Source organism: Macaca fascicularis, chromosome 1 (genome assembly GCF_037993035.2).
Source record: "Macaca fascicularis isolate 582-1 chromosome 1, T2T-MFA8v1.1".
Taxonomy (NCBI): domain Eukaryota; kingdom Metazoa; phylum Chordata; class Mammalia; order Primates; family Cercopithecidae; genus Macaca; species Macaca fascicularis.
In genome coordinates, this window is record NC_088375.1 from 130620795 (window position 1) to 130643961 (window position 23167).

Below are 23167 nucleotides of genomic sequence, written 5' to 3' on the forward strand. Positions count from 1 at the left end.
TAAATGTTAAAGGTTTAAAATTGTACAGTGATTCTTTTCTGATCACAATGGAATGAAACTGAAAAACAATAGTAGAAGTGGGAAATCTACAAATATGTGTAAGTTAAACAACCCACTTTTTTTTCAGTGACACATTCTTGCTTTAATACTTGTTGTCTTTTTCTGCTTTTGAAACGAGCTCTCAATTACAAAATACCAAACTACACTCAAAAGAGGGTGTAGAAAAAGCTGGCCATTGGCACAGCATGGAGAAGCCCACAAGTAAGCACAGATAGCAGCAGCAGGTGGCAAGAGGTGGGAGGTGACTGAAGCAGTGGTTACCAATGTTCACAGGAAGCTAAAAGTATCCAACAGGTTGTACTCTAATGTTGGCACAGGTTAGACAGGTTAGACTAGTTACTACCTTGCTGGGTTGCCTCAGTATGTTTGGGTTCAGATTCTACACAGCAATACGATTTCTTCCAGTTAAGAATTCTTGGCTTGCACTTATCACAGCATGACTGGAAGGTAGTGGACCAGTTTTGTTAGTTTTTCAAAATGCCATCCCAGACTTGATGAATGTATTGAGAGACTTCAGGAGCTCTGCGCTTCAGTGACAGCATATAATGGGGTTTCCCAGGTGGATACGTAGCTCCGCCAAAATCCAAATGCCATTAGTGAGCTTCAGGGACTTGTACAGCATGTCCTGCCCTTCCACATTCCTCTTGGCAATAGTATAAACATTATTGTTTCGCAACTTGCTGGAAACAGTGTCAGCATTTAAATGACATTCCTTAATCTAAAAGTGAAGTTCATTTCATTGGGAATATCCTTTCCTGCTGCAAGGAAGACCTGGTGCTCCATTTTGCTATCTTCTAAAAAGCACACTGAGTGGGGTGAGGTGGCTCAAGTAGAAGACATCAATATTGTTTTTCACAGCCACCAGCAGGTTATTCAGAGTTTCCATCTTCATGACTGCACCCAAGGTGTTGAGAGGAAGGGAGACATCAATGTCCTGGTTTGGCATCAGTGGTGTATGGATGGCCATTCTTGTTAAACTAGGTTGCAAAATCTGTCATATGCTGAAGAGCTGTATTGGTGAAGTTCATTTCCATAAAGATGTGCCCTTGGTGGTGAGTCAATGTTCCTGAAATCTCTAAGCCTTTATCCTTTAATTCAGGTAGCCAGAAAAAGACTTAGGAGCCACATACCCACCAGGCGCCGTGTCTATCCCTGTGGAGACTTCACACAGGTCATTCAGTCCACTGTTGACCACAGCAAGTAGGTGAAGAAACAAAGGTTGCAGACATCCATGATAGGATGAAGAATTTTCCCACCAGACTGTCTAGTCCTCCTCCCAAGAGATCCACTGCTCCCATCTGCATGAAGGACACCTGTGGCACATTGACTGAGGTCAAGTTTTAAAAGATGCCCCATAAAATCACCTTAAGAAGGGATTCCCTGAGGCTGTTTCGGGTTAGTTGCAGTGGTGGTACCAACAGGGCTGTCACCTCAATCAGTGCTCCCATGATGAAATGGCAACTGTTTACAACGGATTCCATGACTTCCTTCCACAAAAATGTTTGGAGACTTATGATACACAGGGACCAAAGAACAAATGTGGCACACGAGCTCTCCAGTAGAGTTAGCTTAATAAGGTCTGTCTCCTCAGAGAGCAGTGACTTCTCAGACAAGACTACTTGTTTAGCTGTGACTTGGTCGGTTGAGAGAACACACCAATAAATATGCCCCTGTCTTGAAGGTCAGGATTATCAGAATTCTGTACAGCACACTCTTAAACAACAAGTGGATCAAAAAAGAAATCATAAGGGAAATTATAAAATATCTTGAAACTGATGAAAATTATAGCATAACAGACCAAAGCTTACAGGATGCAGCAAACACAGTGTTATGTGAAAAATTTATAGGTGTAAATAAATGCTTATATTAAAAAGGAAAAAAAAAAGATATCACATCAATAAGCCTAACATTACACTTTAGCAAACTAGAAATAGAAAAACAAACTAAACACAAAGTTAGCTCTAAAAAGGAAATAATAAAAATTAGAGCAAAGATAAGCAAAATCAATAATAGAAAAACAATAGAAATAATAAAGGCAAGAGTTGGTTCTTTGGAAAGTTCAACAAAATTGATAAACTTTTAGCTAGATGGGCGAAGAAAAACAGAAGATTCAAAAAAGTAACATCAGAAATAAAAGAGAGGACATTACTACTGTTTCTAAAGATACGAAAATATTACGAGAGTACTAAGATAAATTGCACTCCAAAAAATTTAATAGCTTAGATGAAATAGACATGTTCCTAGAAAAACAAAGCATACCAAGACTGAATCATGAAAAAGTAGAATATCTGAATAGACCTATAACTAATAAGGAGATTAAATCAATAATCAACAACCTCCCAACAAAGTAAAGCCCAGGACTAGACAGCTTAATGGGTAAATTTTCTCAAACATTTAAAGAGGAATTAACACCCATTCTCCCTAAACTCTTCTGAAAATTTAGAGAGAACACTTTCAAGCCGATTCTGAGTAAAGTATTAAATTGATATCAAAGCCTAACCAAGAAAATACAGAAAAATAAATCTATAGACCAATACAATGATAAACAAATTACTCACCAAAAACATATTATCAAATTGAATTCAATAGCTCGCTTAAAATATTATACACCATTATGGTGGAATTTATTCCTGGAATGTAAGAATGGTTTAATATATAAAAATCAATCAATGCAATACATTAACAGAGTGAAGGGGAACTAAACCACAAACTGATGCAAAAAAATCAGCAACATGGTAAGATTCAACACTATTCCATGACCAATCAACCAACTATGAATAGAAAGAAATTACTTCAAAATAATAAAGTCCATGTATGAAAAACCCAGCTAACCTCATACATAATGGTGAAAAACTGGAAGCATTACCATTAAGATTTAAAACAAGACAAGAATGCTCACTTTTTGTCATTTCTATTCAACAAAGTACTGGAAGTCCTAGCCATGACAATTAGGCAAGAAAAAGAAATAAAAGGAATTCAAATAGAAAAGGAATAAATAAAATTATCTCTGTTCACAAATAGTATAATTTTATAAGAAGAAAACCCTAAATATTTCACAAAAACACTTTTAGAAATAGTAAATTCAGGCCGGGCATGGTGGCTCACGCCTGTAATCCCAGCCCTTTGGGAGGCCGAGGCAGGTGGAGCACGAGGTCAGTAGATCAAGATCATCCTGGCTAACACGGTGAAACCCCATCTCTACTAAAAATACAAAAAAAAAAGCCGGGTGTGGTGACCGGCGCCTGTAGTCCCAGCTACTCGGGAGGCTGAGGCAGGAGAATGACGTGAACCCGGGAGGCGGAGCTTGCAGTGAGCCAAGATCATGCCACTGCACTCCAGCCTGGGCGACAGAGCGAGACTCCATCTCAAAAAAAAAAAAAAAAAAAAAAAGAAATAATAAATTCGGCAAAGTTGTGAGATACAAATTTAACACAAAAAAAGTTGCATTTTTATACACTAACAATGAACAATATAAAATAAAAACTTTTTCACTTATAATAGTATTGAAATGAATAAAATAAAATTCTTAGGAATAAATTAAACCAAGGTAGTGAAAGACTTGTATACTTAAAGTATAAAACATTGTTGAAAGATATTTTTAAAGACGTTAATAAATTAAGGCATACTGATTTCATAGACTACAAAACATAATATTGTTAAGACATCACTAGCCCAGAGATATCTACAAATTCAATGCAATCTCTATCAAAATACTAATGATGACTTTTTTCCAGAAATTGAAAAATCTATCCTAAAATTTGCATGTAAACTCAAGGAATTCTGAACAGCCAAAACAATCTTGGAAAAGATGAATTAAGATACTTATCTTCTACATTCTGATTTTAAAACATATTACAAAGCTATGGCAATCAAAACAGTGTGGCACTGGCACAAAGATAGACATAAGATTAATGAAATAGAATAGGGAATCCAGAAATAAATCTTCATATGTATTTTCAAATTACCTTGGGCCAGATTTCCCAGACCATTTCAGTAGAAAAAGAAGTCTTTTAAACTAACTTTGTCAGAAAAATTGGAAATCCACATGCAAAAGAATAAAGTTGGAACTTTAACCCATGCTATATTAAAAATTAATGCAAAAGACATCAAGGGCCTAAACATAAGACCCAAAACTATAAAATTCTTAAAAAGAAAACATAGGAAAAAGCTTTATGATGTTTGACTTGACAATATTTTCTTGGTCACGACAACAAAGGCACAGGCAAAATAAGTAGGCAAATTAGACATCAAAAATATTTTTTCTTTAAGCAATAAAAGACACTATCAATAGAGTAAAAGGGCAGTGTGCAGAATTAGAGAAAAAATACTTGCAAATAACATATCTGATAAAGGATTAATATTCAGAATATATGGAGAATTTCTAAAACTCAACAACAAAAAACACAAACAATCCAATTTAAAGTAGACAAAGTAAATAAATAAATGTTTCTCCAAAGGAGATGTACAAATAGTCAGTAAGTACATGCATATATTCTCAACATCATTAATAATTAGGGAAATGCAAGTTAAAACCACAATGAGATACCATTTATCACCCATTAAGGTGGCTATTATGAAAGAAACAGGAAATAACAAGCATTGATGAAGATGTGTAGACACTGGAACCCTTGTGCTTTGTTGGTAGGAATGTAAAATGGTGTAGCCACTGTAGGCAACAGGATAGCATTTCCTCAAAAAGTTAAACATAGAATCATTCTGTGATCTACCAATTCCACTTTGATTACATACCTCCAACAATTGAAAGCAGGGACATGAAGTGATATCTATACAACTATTTTTATAGCAGCATTATTTGCAATAGACAAAAGGTAGAAGACAGTCAATGGATAAACAAAAGATAATTATATACATACAATGAAATACTATTCAGCCTTAACAAGAAATGATATTCTGGCACATGCTAAAACATAAATGGATCTTAAGGACATTATGCTGAGTGAAATAAGCCATTGACAAAAGGACAAATATGAGGATTACACTTAAGTATCTAGAGAAGTCACACTCATTGAGGTAGAAGGTAAAATGCTTGTTTCTCAGGGCTTCCGGGAGGGGGAAATAAGAAGTTATTACTTAATGGATACAGAGTTTCAGTTTCACAAAATAAATAAAAATTCTGTGGATGAATGGTGGTGATGGTAGCACAACAATACTAACACACTTAATTCCACTTAACTGTATACTTTAAAAGGGCTAACATGGTAAGTTTTATGTTATGTATGTTTTACCATAAATTAAAAACAAATATTGAAGAAAAGAAAACTATAAAAGGTGGATAGAATAAATATATCTGTGTTCCTCCTACAATGTCATCCTTAATCTAGCCTTTGAGGAATATAGTGCTAGTGAGAACTCCACAAACTGAATACATGGCTCTTGAAAGACTCCCACAGAAGCAAATTAACAAATTTGCCCTTGTGACTCCTTCAGTTACTAAATCTTCTTGAAGTATTCCTTTTGGTTTAGCGGGAGTATATTGTTTTTCTATAAGCATGAACATACGTTCTTCACTCTACCTTCACCCTAGCATTTCCTAGCATAGAAATTCAGAAACATAACATCCATGCTATTCTCGTGCTGAAGATCCAATATTTGCAAAAGGCAGCACTGTACGCATGATCTTTGTCCTTACAGTGTCTGCAGACTCAATTTCCTGAACTTCTCTCTGCATTGCTTCAAGTGGCAAAAGCATTTTCTATGTCTCTATGAACTGAATGTTTTCCCTCCAGAATTCAAATTTTGAAGCTATAACATCAAATAGTAATATAATAAATAAATAAATAAATAGTATAATAAATAGTATAGAATGAAATAGTAAAAATAGTATTTGAAGATAGGGCCTATAAAGCCATGATAAAGGTTAAATGAGGTAATAAATTGTGGCTCTAATCCAATAGGGCTGGTGCCCTTTATAAGAACAGACACCACAGCAGTCTCTTTTCCAGCACACAAACAAGAGGTCATGTGAGCACACAATGATATATGACCATCTACAAGCCAGGAAGGAAACCCTCACTAGAAACTAAATGCTGTTGAACTGTGATCAGTGAGAAAATATATCTCTGGTGTTTCAGACACCCAATCGATTGCATTTTGTTATGGCTGCCTGAGCAGACTAGGACATAGGCTCTTCTGGCCTGACGTTCTTCTTTTTCTCATATTACCACAAATGAAAATCAGACTCAAAAGATTTTTAAATTGGAAGTATCTTTCACGGAGTTCCCTAAGCCCAAGTGCACAGAGCTTTAGGGAAAAGCAGAGATCCTCAATCATGCTCTTTTTTTTTTTTTTTTTTTTTGGTTTTTATTGAGATGGAGTCTCCTCTATTGCCCAGGCTGGAGTGCAGTGGCACGATCTCTGCTCACTACAACCTCTGCCTCCCAGGTTCAAGTCATTCTCATGCCTCAGCCTCCCAAGTGGCTGGGATTTACAGATGTGCACCACCACTCTTGGCTAATTTTTGAATTTTTAGTAGAGACGGGATTTCACCATGTTGGCCAGTCTGGTCTCAAACTCCCGACCTCATGTGATCCACCCATCTTAGCCTCCAGAAGTGCTGGGATTATAGGTGTGAGCCACCATACCCAGCCTCTATCATTCATTTTTGCCTAAAAGTTCTGTGCTAGATTTCCGCATTTTCCCTGAGTTTCTCCTAAGGCACTATCAAAGACTCTTTTAAAATTGATTACATACTTCTTTGAGGCTGTGATAATTTTCCCCAGTAATAGTTTTTGCTGGTGAATTATGTCCTGTAATACCTGCATTCCCTGATCTGCTAACAAAGATTCTTAGAATTTTTATAAGAAGATTTAGACACACCAAGCAGGTTAGGCAGAGACTTGAAAACACACATGCGCAAACACACATAGATACACACACCTTTGAGTTCGTGATGATTGCATTCAGTTTTTCTCTCTTCACATTAGTTTAGGAAATCTTTCCATGTAGTTAGTTCACCACATGAAATCTATTTTTTGGCAAATTTTATCACTCACCCCCCATAATTGGATCTACATCTCAGAAGTCTTCATGCATGTAGTTTTCTAATATTCACAGGAGCCATCTAGTCAAGACAGAAGGTGGCAAGTCAGGTTGTAGATACCTGGTAGTCAATAAATCACCGAGGGCTGGTCTTCTCCATTAGATTGTTCTGTTTTGCTGTTTAATTTACTGTCAACAACATAGAGCAGGCAAACAAGAGGATTTGGTTGAAACAGTGTGGTTGTGGCTCTTCCAAAACTTTTAAACAAAATGCAACAATATCCCAGTTAGTTATTAGACAAATCATCCCTCCAAGTTTGCCAGAAAAGGTAATTACTTGCTCTTAAAATGGAGATCTTAACACAGGCTACCAAAGATTCCAAAGCCTGCCCTCTAAAGCCATGTTCTGCCTATTTGGAAAAGAGAATTCCTGGTCTATAAAGGATTCTATACCTTTTAAGTTGCTACTTATAATCTATTCAGGCTGTACCAGTCAAACTGGGATCCTTGCTCAATGTAATTTCTCCTTTTTGTGTGAGTCTGTGTGTTTAGTCCAAATTTGTTAAGTGTACAGTCGTCAGCTTTGGGCCTTCTAGGCAAGGTGGTTGTTAGAAGTGAATGTGTCCGTAATCCTTTCCATTCAGGTACCAACTCCTGCCATGCTTGATTCTTAAAGAATTTATGGAAAAGGAACACTCCAAGCAAATATGTACTTTTTATTCTTCTAAGAGCTCCTTCCAAAAATCCTTAAGTGGTTACCTATTCTTATTAAGGGGACTGAAAATGGTGTAAACTCAATAATGCCTGGCCTCTTGCAGCCTAGAATTAGATTGACTTAAGCAATTGACCCCAAAGGCAGCACTTTTTTTTTTACCATGATCCTCACTCTTACCTGCAAAGGGCCTTAGTAACCACCCCTAACTTACACTTACTATTCCAGTTCTGTGAAGATAAGAATAATGGATTTTTCATAATAAAAGAATGCTGGCCACTTGCATTCAGTATCTGAAAGTTTCATCCCCTGACATTGTTACCTAGAAAAGTTTTAGACTACAGTGCCATATGGAGAATGCATTGAAAACACTGGTCTAAGGACTTTTCTTAAACCTATGAACCCAAACTTCTAGACCAGGGCTATTTTAATGTTCTCTATATTGCATTTGTTTCTTAGTGAGAATGGGAGACAGAAGCCAACCATACTAGAAGCTAAGTTACAAAGTATTTTTGACAATGTATTCATGTCATGATAAATATTAATAAATATTAGTCATTAGTGCTTATTTTATTTTATTTTCACCCAGCATGTAATTTTGTTCCTAGAATATAGTAGGCTCTAAGTAAAACCGTGTGAAGTGAATGAATAAATTCCTAACCAGGTATAAAATATTTGCCAATTTACAGCTAATAAACTGTTAAATAACTTAGCCTATATGAACTTCTACTGGAATTATTTTTGAAAAATATTTATTCAGTTCTTATAGTATAGTAAAATGAATGAGTGAATGAATGAACAATAATAACATAAAATAGTATATAACAATGTATTTAAATATATTAAAAGATATAATTTTAAAATCCCTACATTTATTGGGTTTATAGTCTGGTGTTAGAGGTAAGCATTAAGCAAATTAATAAGTAAATATCTAATAAAATGATATCAACTACTGACAAGAAATTTTATGGAGAAAAATAAAGTAGAATGAGGGGACATAGAATGTGTTCGTGCCATTCTTCATAAGATAGAGGAGGGACAATGGGGCAAATACTTAAGGGAAGCAGCCACGGGCATAGCGGGAAAAGACAAGGCAAGTAGTTTTAAAGTATAATCGTAGTAAACAAGTATAATCCATACGTATATCTTATTTAAGAAAGCCTATTTAATATATCTGTGGTCTCTTGGAGAAGATGTTAGTTAAAGACATTTTAAGATAAATTTTAAAAATCAGTACGAACTCTCTCATTGCTGGTAAATATTAACTATATATCATACATATGCAGTAAAGAGTTCCAAAACCTAAAATCTTTATGTTCTTTTAGCATGGTTGCACCACTTACTGAGCATGTCATTATAATATACAGCTTAAGAAAGTGTTTGGAGTCAGAAAACATGAGCTCAAATCCAAGTTCTGTCTCTTCTCATAATTCAGTGCATGTATCTCAATTTGGATTCAGTTTTCTTGCCTGTAAAGTGAGGAAAATGATCTCTACCTCTAACTTCAATGTTTTATATGCATTAATTCATTCGCTCATTTGTTTAGTCATTCAACACATAGTTAATAATTGTTTACAGCATGGCAAGCATCATCTGACCGTGTGGATACAGGGCTGCTGTCCTAGACTTTGTGAAGAGGTCATCAGGAAATTATTAAACAAAGAAATTTGTAATGTGTCAGGTGGTAATAAGTATTAAAAAGAAAAACAGAACAAGAGAAGAGAAAGTACTTGGGACATTCTACTATTCACAATAATGTTGTAAGGAAAATTTGTCTTACAGCATGAGAGAAATTTAAAGGTAATGAGAGATCCACCCTTGTGCAATCATCTAGGGAAAAATGATCCAGATACAAGAATATAAGTCCAAAGGCCCTATGATTGATCATGCAGAGACAGGTGTGGCTATAGTGGAATGTGTGAGGGGCCAAGTGATAGAGCAAGGGCAAGCAGATAAACTGGAGGCATGATTTAGAGACATGTAAACCATGATGAGCATTTTAAATGTAATTTTGAGAGGGAACAGAAACCGTTAGAAAAGTGTATAAGATGTGGGAGAAGAATGAACCATACAATGGCAAGGTTAGAAGTAAGGGGATTAGCTGGAGGTTGTCCTTGAATCCAGATTACAGTGATTTCAACAGTTTGGGGTCAGAGAAGGTGATAAGAAGTGGTCAGACTATGGGTACATTTCAAAAGTAGATTTAGAGCTGGGTGTGGAACTTGTGCCTGTAAACTCAGCACTTTGGGAGCCAAGGTGGGAGGATTGCTTGAGCCGAGGAGTTCAAAATCAGCCTGGGCAACATAGCGAGACTCTGTCTCTATAAAAGCTTGGAAAACTGTAGCCAGGTATGGTAGTGTGCACCTGTAGTCCTAGTTACTCAGGAGACTGAGGTGGGAGGATCACTTGAGTCCAGGAGGTCAAAGCTGCAATGAGCCATGGTTGTGTCACTGCACTCCAGCCTGAGTGATACGGCAAGGCCTGGTTTCAAAAATATATGTGTATACATAGTAGGATTTGTTGATGAATTAGATGTGGTTTGTGAGAGAAAGAGAGCAGTGAAGAATGACTCCAAGGCATATAGTCTGTTGTAGGCTGAATTAATTGCATTCTGAATATGTGCTAATCCCAGGAACCTGTGAATGTTAAATTATATGGCAAAACGGATTTAGGAGTTGAAATTAAGTTAAAGGTCTTGAAATGGGGAGATTATTTTAGATTTTCATGGCAGGCTCAATGTAACCAGAAAAATCATTTTAAGGACAACTCAGGAATCATCACAGAGGAAGAGGGCTATGTGATGACAGAAACGAAGGGAGAAAATGCTATGTAATGTATGGTAAGGAGCCAGGAATAAAAACAGCCTCTAGGTTCTAGAAAAGGTAAGAGAATGAATTATACCTTTGAGCCATCAGTACAAACAAAGCCCTGACAACATCTTGATTTTAGCCTAATAAAACTTGCTTGAGACTTTTGATTTCCAGAACTGCAAGAGAATACATTTGTGTTGCTTTAAGCTATAAAAATTGTCCTAATTTGATACAACAGCAATAGGAAACAAAGTCAGGGTTTACGTAACTGAAAGGATAGAGAAGAATGGAGGAAGACAGGAAGAAGTAGGTTTAGGACTGTACATGAAAATCAAGGAATTTGGATTTGAATATGATTACTTGAGATAACTTTAAAATATCAAGGTGGAAAAGTCAAATAGATTGGTGGACACATAAATCTATAATACAGAAGAAGGTTTCTAGTTGGATAAATAAATTTAGAAGTAAGCAGCATTATGTGTTTGGTATGTAATTCATGAGTCTCAGAAGAATAGTCTAGGCTATAAGTACAGTTGGAGAAAAGAAAGAAAAATACTAAACCCAGCAGTTCTTCAAAGTTTAAAGACAGAAAACTCAAAGTAATTCAGGAAAGCAGTGGTCAGCGAAGTAAGGAGAAAACTAAAAGGCTAGTGTTTTGAAGGCCAGATAGAGAAAGTATTTTAAGAAAAAGTGAGGATTAGTTGTGTCAAATGCTGCTGATAGAATAGAGCAGACTGAAAATGCACCATTAAATTTAGCAGCTTGTGTTCATTTATAACTTTGATGACAGCAAAAACTATAACCTTAATAAGACCTGCTTCGGTGGAAGGAGGGGGCAAAGTCAAATGAACTCTGGAAAAAATAGGTGAAGAGAAAAAGGAGACCCTGGTCAGAGTATAGCATCCTTGAGCTTCAAGAAGGAAGGCACTCCAGTTTGCAAGTCAAGGAAGGCAAGTTAGATAAGAATATAAGCAGTCCACATATTGCTGTGAAGATTAATGAGCTAAAACAAAAGGTCCACATATCTACACAAAATAGTTACTCAATTCAATGTGGGTATTATTATTAACATAAAAATTATCCCCAGAATCTGATAAATTGTGTTAGTAGGATGTCCACGTTACAATCAAAGAAATTAACTTTTAGCTAAATTAGCTGAATTTCCCAGGTGTATTACTCTACCTCACTTTCCAGAATACCTTACAATATGAGCAAAGTTGCATAATGAAAAAAATTCTGGTCATGAAAGACAGAAAACTTGGATTTGAAAAACTTTTCTGTTGTGAAATATTTATCAATATTGTGGTTTTAAAAACAACTTCAATTATTCATGTTCATAATAGAACGAATGATACCTTCCTTACACAAGGTTGCTGACAGGATTAAATAAAATTGTTCAGGTTAAAAATTTTTATAAACTGTCCGACATTTTGAAAACGATATCACAAAACTGAGACAAATTTTTTCTCCATTGGAGAAATATTCTTAGAGCAAAGATATCTGAAAATTGACTTTCACTGAAGACTGAATGCTGGCAGACAGATGAAGAAAGTGACTCAAACATAGGAGAAAGCATAAAATAAATTATTTGACACACTAAGGAAAACTGTATTTATGTTTGAGCGCCAAACGCGAAAGTCAAAAGCAACAAAGAAAGGCATAAAATGCCAGACCTAGGTCGTCGATTTGAATGTTTGAGAAACTCAGAAATGGTGGGGGAGTGGGGAGATGCAGCAGTTGTCATGAAGGTGTCATCCTGGAAGTTTAGTTAGTGATAGATTGAAAATGAATGGAGGCCAGTGGTTCATATATTAGACTCACAGGTAAAAGAAACCAGGGCCCATGTGAGATGGAAATAAATTCAAATAGGATGGGGTAAATTACAGAGATTTAGTCAGTTGTCAATCAAGGTGACAATTCCTTAAATCCTCATCAGAAAATACTACTATGTTTACTTTCTTAATTAGACTCTTTCCTTTAGTGATCTCACTTACTATAGACCTTTCCTCCAAGTAAAAACAAGAAGAGTAGAGATTTAAAGTAGCCCTTCTGCTCATTTGACTTCTGGTAAATATTTTTTGTAAAAATAAGATAATTGGAAATAATCAAATAAATACAAATGAAGTAAGTGTACACAGAATCACACACACACACACAAAATGCTGGGACCCAGGCAATCAGAGCTCGGAGAAATACAGATTGTGTTCAGGCAATGGAGAAGAGGAAGTCGATTTGTCTAGGCTAAGACATTTCTTTAGTTTAAGGTATAAATGGAATGCAGTAAAATTTCAGAAAACAAAACAGAAGAATTAGTAGTTTCTAGGGTTTTCTTTATTATTCGCTTTTATTTATGTAAAACTTAGATCAGATACTTAGTCATATGCATTCCAAACTAAAACCATTAGACCTGTATGTTTCCTGATAAAGTTTGCATCATTGCTCTAATCATTCTCCAAGTTATTATCACTCATATTCTAAAGACTCTGTACTTCATTTTTCTTCACAGTGATGAGTACACTAAAGTCACTAACATGAGGAAAAAAAGGCTAACCTTTAAGGGCATTTTGAAAATAGATGTTGAGAATATTTTGTTAGTAATTTAACTAATTCTCAATATAGAGAATAAAAAGAGACACATCAGCTTTTTTTCCTTCCAAAACATTAATAATGTGCATAGGAAGGCAATGCTGTCATTCTAAAGCTCTAAGTTAAACTGTCTGTTAATGGAACCCACCACAAGGCAATTGTGAGGGTCAAATGATAAGATCTATGTACAAGATAAGCACAGTAGTTGTTCTATAATAAGGACTCAATAGAAGTAGAATATGTATTATTATTTTCTTAAAACAGATTTATATTTGTTGCAGAAATAATAATTACTTTGTTCCTAGACATGCTTCATTAATATGAAAGCAAAATTTGATGCTTCAGTGTATCATTGATTTTCTTAAATCTAATGTTTTTTTTATTTCCCTCATTAATACAAAGGAAAGCTTCATGTATATCCATCTTTGCTATTGCGTCTTTAAAACTATGATGCTTACATTGTGCAATAGTATATTTCATAAGACTGAGAGTATTGTATGGATTAATAAAGTGTATATAATTCATTAATAGATTTTGTTTTAAATTATGGAACTCCAGGATGCATAATAATTTTTTAAAGGAGCTTAAACTGTTCTGATGGCTTAAGTTAAGTATTTCTTTTGTGAATTATATTAACCTGTCTGTAGTAACTATACTATGATAGGTTTGTTTATTTTAGAATTTTTAAAAAATGCATTAACTATCTCAAATGTGTTTTCTGGTGTATTATCAGTAAAGAAAGTATTTTCTCCTCGCAATTGTCATCAGAGGAGTATCTATTCTTCTCAATAGAAAAAAGTATAAAGCAAGTAAACATTTTTAAAACAAATTTCAGCATAACTGGAGAAGTGTTTACTCAGGAAAAAATGGGTAATGCATTAGATTAAAAAACGAGTCTGTAGCATTCTTGCCTATAGGCATTTCCATCATATCAGTTTGGTTTGGCAAAATCCCACAGCTTTACTTGATGCTGGTTATGGACTCAAATCAGGGCCGTTAGAAGAGCAAGTAGAAATTCAGTGGGAAGATTTAGAAGCAAGAGAGCCAGAGAAGAACTGAAATAATAAATTTTTCAAATACAATTGGCTGGCAGCTAAAATAAAAATGTGTGAGAAACCCCAGAGACCTCAGTGAAAATTGAAAGCCTGGGGAGAATATGAACTTGCTGAACCTTTGCATATAATCCTCAACTCACATATAGCTGGGGTGGTAGGGGTAGAAAACTTACAGTATTACTTTAAGGTCCTTGAGCACATCCTTTGCTAGAATCACTAAGTAATGTCGAACTATGCGGACATAGGGGAGATCCCAAGGGAATCAGAAAAAAAAAAAAAAAAACAGAGCAGATACATGAGAGGCTGTGATATGACTTCGATGTGTGTCCTCGCTCAAATCTCATGTCAAATTGTAATCCCCAATGTTAGAGGTGGGGCCTGGTGGAAGGTGATTGGATTATGGGAGAGGATTTCCCTTTTGGTGCAGTGCTCATGGCAGCCAGTGAGTTACCCAAGATCTGGTTGTTTAGAAATGTGTAATATCTGCCACCTCAACCTCTTCCCCCTGCTCAGGCACTTAAGACGTGCCTGCTTCCCCTTCGCCTTTCATTATAACTGAAAGTTTCCTGAGGCCTCCCCGGCCATGCTTTCTGTACAGCCTGTAGAACTGTGAGCCAATTAAACCTCTTTTCTTTGTAAGTTATTCAGTCTCAGGTAGTTAGTTATAGCAGTATGAATATGGACTAATAAATGCTGCAAAACATAATGGAGACCTATTTCACAATTTGAGTGCAGATAATTGACTACTAAAATTAACAAAAACAGCCTTCAGGAGAACAAAAGAGTGCCCAAAATTGATATATATCTGTTATTATAATTATTAACCAAATTGCCATTCATGAACTAGACAAAGAAATAGGAAAGGGAACAATAACCAGGAAAAAACAAAAACAAAAACAAAAACAGACAGTAGAAATTGGCTTCAGATGGATCTAGACGTTAGAGTAGATTTTTTTTATAATTTATAAAAGTAGAGATTATGTATATATTCAAAGAAATGAAGGAATCCATGTTCAAATAATCAAAGAAAAACATGCACCAAATAAATCAATAATAAATCTCAATGGAGGTTGTAAATTATAAAATAAAATTGTAAATTATAAAAAAAAGATTGTAAATTGTAAAAAAAAAAAAAGGAAATGAGTGTAAATTAGAGGACTCAAAAATGTAATAGCTGAAATTAAAATCTCTGCTGTTTAATAAGCAACTTGAAATAAATCAAGAATGTGTAAGCCTAAAGATAAAACAACAGAAATTTTAAAATTCAAAAAATGGAGAGAAAAAAATAAAAAAAAAAAACCAGATATTTTGGGGTATGTGGAACAAAAGGAAGCATTTCAACATAAGTGAATTGGAGTTCCAGGAAATGAATAAAAACATAAGGGATCAGAAAAATGTCTGTAGTGACAGTGATTCCAAATGCTCAAAATTTGATGAGAAAGATTAACTTACAGATCTAACAACTTCAATGAACCCCAAACAGTAGAAACACGGAGTATCATACCTGAATATATCAAATAGCTGAAAGCTAAAAACAAAGAAAATTATTGAAAGTATACATCGAATAAACCAAATGATACAATTAATGGCTGACTTCTCACTAGAAAAAATGGAGGAAAAAAAGACATTGAAACATATTTGAACTGCTGAAGGGAAAAAAAAAACCCTACCAATTATGAATTTTCATATTCAGTGAAATTAGGTTTTAGAAATGTATGTGAAATAAAGGCTTTTCCAATTAATAACGAAGAATTCAAGACTAACACAAGTTCACTGCAGGAAATACTAAAGGAAGGACATCAGGTTGAAAGAAAGTTTATCAATGCATAGTCAAATCCATAGGGAGGAATGAAAAGCACTAGAAATGTTAACATAATAAATATAAATAAATAATGTATATTTATATATAAATATATAATTTATATTTCTTTAAATATATATATTTAAATAAATATATATAAGGTGAATATTCATGTAATACTCTTCACTTAATTTTTATAAAGGGCATATGATAGAATAGGTGATTGCAAAAGTAATTGCCATTTTTGCATTGTTGGAATTTGTCATTTGATATTGGAATACATTCTTAAATAAACATGCTTATGTTATACATTGTTTTAATGAGAATTTCTCACTTTATGTTTTTTTGTCTGTTTGCTTGCTTTTACTAATGATTTATTACATGCTGTCTATTTTATGTTTATTTTAGACTATGGAAACGATGTTAGACAAAAAGCATATTCCAGCAATTTTTCTTATTTGAATTCAAAATGGGTTATAAGGCAGTGGAGACAACTCACAACACAGTTTGGTGCAGGAACTGCTAATGAACGTACAGTGCAATGGTGGTTCCAGTTTTGCAAAAGAGACAAGCACCTTAAAGATAAGAAATGTAGTGACTGGCCATTAGAAGTTGACAACGACCAATTGACAGCAATCATCCAAGCTGATCTTCCTACAACTACATGAGAAGTTGCCGAATAATTCAAGGTCTACCATTCTATGGTGGTTCTGCATTAGAAGCAAATTGGAAAATATAAAAGTTCAATTAAGTGGGTCCCTCAAAAGTTGAGCAACATTTTTTTAAAATATGTAGTTTTGAAGTATCTTCTTCTCTTATTCTAAGCAAGAACAATAAACCATTTCTTGATCGGATTGTGATGTGTGATGAAAAGTGGATTTCATATGACAACTAGTGATGACCAGCTCAGTAACTGGACTGATAAGCAGGTCCAAATCACTTTCCAAAGTTAAAGTTGTGCCATTAAAAGGTAATGGTCACTCTTTGGTGGTCTGCTGCCAGTAATATCCAATACAGCTTTCTGAATCCTGGTGAAACCATTACATCTGAGAAGTATGCTCAGCAGTCGATGATATGCACCAAAAACTGCAATGCCTACAGTTGACATTGCTCAACAGAAAGGGTACAATTCTTCTCCACCACAACATTGACTGCACATCAGGCAACCAATGCTTCAAAAGTTGAACGGATTGGGCTACAACGTTTTGCCTCATCCATCATATTCACCTGATCTCTTGCCAACCGACTACCACTTCTTCAATCACCTTGACAACTTTTTGCAGGAAAAATGCTTTCAAAACTAACAGGATACAGAAAGATCTTTTAAGAGTTCATAAATTCCCAAAGGATGAATTTTGATTCTATAGGCATAAACAAACTTATTTATCATTGTTGAATATGCATTGATTGTAATGAATCACATTTTGATTAATAAAGATTTATTTGAACCTAGTTATAATGATTTAATATTCATGTTCTAAAACCACAGTTACTTTTGCACCAACCTATATTATGTAAAGATTATAGAGATTCTCGTTCAAGGTGGTAGACCAGAAGCAACTAGTGAGCTCAGCTCTCACAGAGAGGAAACAAGATGATGAGCAAATGCTATTTCTTCAAGTGGACCATCCAAGACCACGTTGGGATTCAGCAAGGAAGCAACAGAATCCATGGAGAACAGAGAGGTGCAAAGCTAGGCAGCTGCCCACCCAGGATCAGTACAGATCCAGGAGAAGCTCCCTAACATGGGGAAAGGGAGAGTGAGAAGCCCCCAAAGACCCACACTTCTGCCATAGACCTTTGCAATCCTGGCCATCAGAAAGCCGCCCACACCTCTTCCTGCCCAGGCTTCCAGACACAGAACACCACTTGATTCAGTAGATGCACCACTCAAGCCCATAAGGACTTCCATTAGCCTTGGATTCCTGAACACCTTAGTGCCAGCTGCCATATCCCCACCAACAAGAGAGGACAGGCTCTTTGCAGGCCCCTAGGGTAGATGCTGCATCGCTGGTGCGGAGGAGTGAACAGACTACAGACCTTGCCCCCATTTCTCCTTGCCAAGCAAGGGCCACAGACTTGGGTCCCAGGGCAGATGTTCCATCCAGGAGGTAATTTGGCAGGCCCTTCTCCAGAGGTAACTGACAGTCTAGGGAGAGAACAAAGGGACTGACAGCTTTCACAGATCACAGCCTGCCACAGCATGCCACAGCCACAGTACTGAGAGGCAACCAGATTGCTTACTATAGGACTCCCCTTCCTCCGCGACTCCCTGCCTAACAGGGCTTACTGCCTTCTGGCATCCTAGCTCCCTCACCCTTCCCCCACATGAGCATTTAAGCTGTGGCCCAGAACCTTTCTTAAAACCCTCACCCTGCAGGCCTGTGGTCTTCATTTGGTTTCCCACCACTGAGTCATTCTGCCTACCTGTTCCTGAGAGTTTGGCCAATGACTTGGGGACCAGGCCATCTCCCTCCATCACAGCCAGCACCTGAACCTTGGGCTGATCAAACCCCCATCCAGCCCTATAAGGACTCATACAGACTGCCCAATGGGCCATCTAGGGGCTGAGGAATTGGGAAACTACTTATCCCATTTCAACTCTACTGGCACCTGACCACTTTCGCTCCCCAGTGCCTGAGGTTAGGCCAACTTAACAAGCTGCCACCACCACAACCAACACACACTCACAGGAATCCAAAGGTGGACCCCCTCCTCCTTTATATAAAGCTGCAGCGCTACTATATCAGAGAACAGGCAAACCATAATGCTATCTGTATCAGGGTGAATGATGAAGTTCTGTTCCAAAACCACTCCTGCAGAGAGTTACCAAATAGGCATTTCCCAAGACTTTCAACCACGTTGTGATCTGGATCTACACTACAGTGTGCATCTTCACTAGGAGTTACAAGCTCTGGAACAGGGTTCTAAGAGAGTAACCGTCCATGTTCCTGATTACCTAGGATGAGGAGCCAGTGCAACCACCTCACTGCCCAGCAGATAGATACTTCAGTGCATTTCACCAAAAGCTCCTCCTAGCCACCCTCATTAGGGCCAGTGCTTGTGTTGCCATAGGGGTATTCATAGCCAAGTCAGGAATTTTTGCTCTGTCCAGCTGTGTCCCCTAACCCTTTTGAAAGAGAAAGTTTAGGACACCTAGCACTCCACTATCCAACCCATCACCTGAAGCAACAGAGAGTACCTCACAGTAAGCAAAGATCAGGTACATACCATCTGCTTGTACCACAGCTGGCTTTTACTTGTAGATATTATTTACTGGGCTGTAGATAGAACTCCACAGCCCAATGTAAAATCTGCTGTCAGAAGTGTTAGGCTTTAAAGCAAAGCAAAAAGACTCTAATCAAAATACTCTACAGTCACACACCCTAGGTAGGGAGAAGAAGGGAATTTTTTTTTTTACAAACATGATAATATAGAAAAAAAGGAAGAAAATTCTTTTGAGAATGAGAAATGCCAACATCTCTAGATGAAAAGGAACCAGTGAAAGAATTCTGGCACTGTGAAAAATCTGAATGTTGTGATACCACCAAAGGATAACATAAGCTCTGCAGAAAGAGTCCCTAACCAAAATGGAAACTCAGAAATGACAGATAAAGAATTTGAAGTATGGATTGCAAGGAAGCTAGTGAGATTCAAGATAAGGTTGAAAGTCAACACAAAGAAACTTCTAAAGCAATCCAGAAAATGAAAGGAAGTGATAAACATCTCAAAAATAAATCAATCAGAGCTTCTGGAATTGAAAAACTCAAGAAATTTCGAAGCATAATTGAAGCTTTTATCAATAGGTTAGACCAAACAGAAGAAAAAAATTTAGAGCTTGAAGGTTGTTTTGTTGTTGTTGTTGTTGTTGTTGTTGTTGTTGTTTTTAACTAACAAAATCAGGGGAAAAAAGAAAAAAGAATTTTTTAAATTAACAAAGTATTAGAGAAATATGAGATTAAATAAAATGACTAAACCTATGAATTATTGGCATTCCCAAGAGAGAAGGAACAAAAGTAAAAAACAATTCAAAACATATTGGAGGAAATTATTTTTTTTTAAATTCCCTAATTTTGCTAGAAAGGTAGATATCTAGATACCAGAAATCCAGAGAACACCTTATAGAATACTATACAAAATGCATGTCACCAAGATATATCATCAACAGACTACAAGGTAAATACTGAAGGAAAAAATTTTTAAAGCAGTTAGAAAAAAAGATCAGATCACTTAAAAAGGAAACCCAATCAAACTAACAACAGATTTATCAGCAGAAACCTTATAGACTAGAAGAGATTGGGGAACTATTTTTAGCATTCCGAAAGAAAAGAAATTCCAGTAAAGAATTTTGTATTCTGCCAAGTAAGCTTCATAAGTGAGGGAGAAATAAAATCATTTTTTAGACAAACAATCACTAAGGAAATTGATTATTAATACAGAAGCCTCACAAGAGATCCTTAATGCAGTTCTAAGCATGGAAACAAAAGAATCGTACCTGTTACCACAAAAACACACTTAAACACACCATAGACCCTACAAAGCAACTACACAATATAAACAACTAAGAAACAGCCTAACAACTCCACAATGGGATCAAAACCTCACATATCAATATTAACTTTGAATGTAAATAGTATAAGTGCCCCATGTAAAGGCTCAGAGTGGCAAGTTAAATTTTTTTAAAAAGACGGATTTATCTGCTGTCTTCAAGAGACCCATTTCACATGTAATGACATTCACAGGCTCCAAGTGAAGAGTTGGAGAAAGATCTATCACACAAACAAAAAACAAAAAAGGACAAGGGTCCCTATTCTTATACCAGATAAAGCAAACTTAAGGACAGCAACAGTCAAAAAGGACAAAGATGGGCATTACATAGTGATAAAGGGTTCAATTCATCAATAAGACTTTACTATTCTAAATATATACACACTCAACATTGGAGCACCCAGATTCATAAAACAAGTACTTTTAGACTCATGAGCAGATTTAGACCACCACACAATTATAGTGGGGAACTTTGACACTCCACTGGCAGTGTTAGGTAATTCAGGCAGAAAACCAGCAATGAAAATCTGGACTTAAATTCTACACTTGAAAAATTGGAGCTATAGACATTTACAGAATACTCCACCTGTCAACTACAGAATATACATTCTTCTAATCTTCACACAGAACATACTCTAAGACCACATGCTCAGTCATAAAGCAAGTCTCAATAAATTAAAAAAATGAAATTATATCAACCATACTGTCAGACTGCTATGAAAGAAAAAGGAAAATCAATCCCAATAAGATCTCTCAAACCCACACAATAACATAGAAATTAAGCAAACTTCTAAATAACTTTTGGGTAAACAAAAAAAAATAAGGTAGAAATAAAAAAAGAATTTGAAACAAATGAAAACAGGGACACAAGCATCAACATTTCTAGGATTCAGTAAAAGCAGCATTAATAGGAAAGTTTATAGTGCTAAATACGAGTTAGAAATATCTCAAATTAACAATCTAGTATCACACCTAGAGGAATTAGAAAAACAACAAACTAACCCCAAAGCTGGCAGGTGAAAAGAAATACTAAAGTAAGAGCAGAACTGAATGAGATTGAGACCCAAAAATCCACACAAAAAGATTAACGAAACCAAAAGTTGCGTCTTTGAAAGAATATACAAGATTGATAGACCACTAGCAAGATTAACACAGAAAAAAGAGAGAAGGTCCAACTAAACAAAATCAGAGATGACAAAGGTAGTACTACATTCAATCACACAGAAATACAATCTCCAAGTACTATTACAAACAACTCTCTATATACAAACTAGAAAATCTAGAGGATATAAATAAATTCATAAAAACAAAATCTCTCCAGATTAAATCAGGAAGACATTGAAACTCTGTACATACCAATATTGAATTTCAAAATTTAATTACTATTTTTTTTTTAAACTACCAACTAAATAGCCCCAGAGCAGATAGATTCACAGCCAAATTCTACCAGAATTCTACCACAAAGAAGAGCTCGTACCAATTCTACTAAAATTATTCCAAAGAAAATAGAAGAAAGAACTCCTTCCCAACACATTCTATGATGCCAACATCACTATAGTAAAAAATCTGGCAAAGCCACAACCGTAAAAGGAAACTACAGGCCAGCATCCTTGATGAATATAGACACAAAAATCTTTAACAAACTAATAGCAAACCAAATCCAGCAGCACATCTAAGTGTCAATTCACCATGATCAAGTAGGCATTATTCTTGGAATGAAAGTTTGGTTCAACAAATGCAAGTCAATAAATGTGATTCACCACATAAATAAAATTAAAAACAGAAAGTATATAACCATATCAATATGTACAGAAAAGGGTTTTGATAAAATCCAATAATGGTTCATGATAAAACCCCTCACCAGACTAGGCATTGAGGGAACACAACGAACAATGAGAGCCATCTATGACAAACACATAGCCAACATCACACTGAATAGGGAAAAGCTGGGGGCATTTGCCTTAAGAACAGGCTCAAGACAAGGTTGTTCTACACAGTACTGGAAGTCCTACCCAGAGCAATCAGGCAAGAGAAAGAAATAAAAATCATCTAAATAGGAAAAGAAAAGGTCAAATTATCTCTCTTCACAGAGATATGATTCTACACCGAGAAAGTTCTAAAGACTGAGGTAAAAGGCTCCTAGAACAGATAAATGAGTTCAGTAAAATTTTAGGACACAAAATCAATGTATAAGAATCAGTAGCACTTATATCTACAATAATATTTAAGCTGAGAGCCAAATCAAGAATGCAATCCCATTTATAAATGCCACAAACAAAAATAAAAAGGAATATATCTAACCAAAAAAGGTGAAAGATCTCTACAATGAGAACTTTAAAACACTGCTAACAGAAATCAAAGATGAAAACAAACAAATGGAAAAATATTCCATGCTCATGGATAGGAAAAATCAATATTATTATAATGATCATACTGCCCAAAGCAATCTATAGATTTAATGTTATTCCTATCAAATTACCGAAGTTATTTTTCACAGATGTAAAATAAATTGCTCTAAAATTCATATGGAACAACAAAGAGCCTGAATAGTCAAAGTACTCCTAAGCAAAAAGAACAAAGCGAGATGCATCACATT

At 35.7% G+C, this 23167-nt stretch overlaps 1 pseudogene; it reads right to left on the minus strand.

Moving 5' to 3' along the window:
• Positions 1 to 524: 524 nt before the first annotated feature.
• Positions 525 to 18583, minus strand: LOC102128374 (AP-2 complex subunit beta-like; annotated as a pseudogene).
• Between the last annotated feature and the right edge of the window lie 4584 nt (positions 18584 to 23167).